Raw genomic sequence first — 2,398 nt, 5'->3', positions numbered from 1 at the left:
TTGCCCAAGGACACTTCGACAATGACTGCAGGGGGGGGGCAACCACTCTACCACTGAGCCACAGCCGCCCCCTGTATATGCCCCTCCGTTTGTGCATAGACAACTTATAGGCTTTAAATTAAAGTATGTTTAAAACTACACTAAAATGTTGATGGATGAGAATCATCTAAACATGACTAAAACACACATTAACTTTTTTCAGGACTATGAATGAATTTAAAAATCGATTAAAAACAAGTCCATTTGAAAATAAATGTCATTAAATGTTAGCAACATTAGCCCACACTCAATGTCTAATATCTAAAAGTATTAAAAGTGTACTAACCTTTGTGTGATCTGCAGAGTTGAAAAAAGACTAAACCAGTTGTTGGTGTGGACAGATTGTTGGTCCAGGTTTCAGGCAGGATGTGGTGGTGAAGTCACACTCCGGGTTTTATTGACTCAGGTAATCAGGACTTTTAGGCGCCAGTTGACTCCCTCCTTATCTTCTGTCCAGTATCAGCTCCCCCCTTTGTTTCCGCCAGCACTTTATCACTGAGAAAGTCTTGGACCGTAGTGATTACAAATTTACGCCTTCTTTTGTTTGAACCTTTTAAAATTGATCTCAATTATTTGTACAGGGTGTCCGCAGGAGGTTAAGGACTTAGTGGCCAGAAATGTTCACAGGTTACTCATACAAAACAGAATTGAATGCACTACAAAGACAAGATATTTAATCTTCAAACTGATTACTCATTTTGAATTTGATGCCTGCAACTTGTTCCAAAAAGCTGGGAGAGGGGCTTAGCAGTGTGTTACATCACCTTTCCTTTTAACAACACTCAATAAGCGTTTATGACTTCAGTCGCTCAACAATTCAGGGGCTCCGTTGTTGAATTTTGCGCTTCATGATGGGAGACAGGTCTGGACTGCAGGGAGGCTAGTCTAGTACCTGCACTCTTTTACTACAAAGCCACCCTGTTGTAAAACATGCAGAATGTGGCATGGCATTGTCTTGCTGAAATAAGCAGGAACATCCCTCAAAAAGAAATTGCTTGGATGGCAGCGTATGTTGTTCCAAAAATCTTTCAGCATTAATGGTGCCTTCACAGTTACCCAGTCCACGGGCACTAACACACCGCCATACCACCACAGATGCCGGCTTTTAAACTTTGCGCTGATAACAGTCTGGATGGTCCTTTTCCTTCACTCGTCACACTTTTCCACCTTGTGTCAGTACATCTCAGGTGAGCTTGGTTCCCAGAGAACCCGGTGACGTTTCTGGATGTTGTCTGGCAGTTGGGTAACTAAAACATCTATTTCCTGAGCAACATTAACCATCTCTGATTGGGGGAGGCCGAGGCGTTCCCAGGCCAGTGTAATGGGATATAATCTCTCCAGCTAGTTCTGGGTCTTCCCAGAGGCTTTATACCAGCTGGACGTGCCTGGAACACCTCCCTAGGGAGGCGCCCAGGACCACCTCAGGCGGCGCCCTGAACCACCTCTGCTGGCTCCTTTCGACGCAAAGAAACAGTGGCTTTACTCCGAGTTTCTCACAAATGACTGAGCTTCTCACCCTATCTCTAACCCCCAAATTCCACAGGATGCGGAACGGCTGATTTGGTTTCCATTAAAGTCAATGTGTGTATTTCCACATACTGCGGAACAGCTGCGTCCCAGCTGCAAGCAAGATCCTCAGCCCTCCGGTGCAGATACGCAGAGCTTCAATTTTTGACTGACGCCAGAGAGCTCCGCAGCAATTCAGCACACGGCAAACAAGAAGCGGAACAGGGAGTCGAGCACAGAAACAAATAAAACATCTGGTTAATTTTCAAAATAAAATAGAACGTGAGACGCCAGCCACCCTCCTGAGGAAACCCATTTTGGCCCGTTGTTTCTGTGATCTAGTTATTTTGGTCATGACCCAGCTTTCATGATGAACATTGACCGGAAGATCGAGAGCTTTGCCCTCTGTCTAAGCTCTCTTGGTGTGTTAAAGCAAATGCAATACTGACCCTGCTGCTCAGATTTTCAGAGAGCTTATGTTGTAAGTTGTATAAGCAAGAAGCAACCCTCAAATATTTTTTTATAATTCACCAGGTTAATGTTTACATTAAAAACACATTAAAAACTTTTTTAAAGTATATTTTAAAAGATTGAGTCCAAGATTTTATCAGTCAATATCAGATCACTGTAAAAAAAAAACAAAAAAAAAAAAACAATTACAATTTAATTATAATTTAACTCAGCCCTGGTGCCAAAAGAAGCCGCATCAGTTAATAAAAAAGAGTTAGCAGTACAGTGGGGCTCGAAAGTTTGGGCACCCCAGGTAAAAATTTGTATCTCCAAAAGGCATCAAATGACGGATTAGACATTTACAGTAAGGAAAATAAGTATTTTAACACCCTGCTATTTTGCA

At 42.5% G+C, this 2,398-nt stretch overlaps 2 protein-coding genes across 2 annotated transcripts in view; one reads left to right on the top strand and one right to left on the bottom strand.

Moving 5' to 3' along the window:
* Positions 1–425, bottom strand: part of LOC116696470 (DELTA-stichotoxin-Hmg2b) — a 3,321-nt gene extending 2,896 nt beyond the window's left edge. Inside the window, exon 1 of the mRNA XM_032527501.1 lies at positions 326–425. The gene's annotated coding sequence lies outside the window, so the exon portion shown is untranslated. The remainder of the gene's footprint in view (positions 1–325) is intronic.
* vps8 (VPS8 subunit of CORVET complex) overlaps positions 1–2,398 on the top strand; it is a 179,632-nt gene that overhangs the window by 38,580 nt on the left and 138,654 nt on the right.

This window comes from Etheostoma spectabile, chromosome 10, assembly GCF_008692095.1.
Source record: "Etheostoma spectabile isolate EspeVRDwgs_2016 chromosome 10, UIUC_Espe_1.0, whole genome shotgun sequence".
NCBI classification, from domain to species: domain Eukaryota; kingdom Metazoa; phylum Chordata; class Actinopteri; order Perciformes; family Percidae; genus Etheostoma; species Etheostoma spectabile.
The sequence above is the reverse complement of the archived record's forward strand: the minus strand, read 5'-3'. Positions and strand labels throughout refer to the sequence as shown.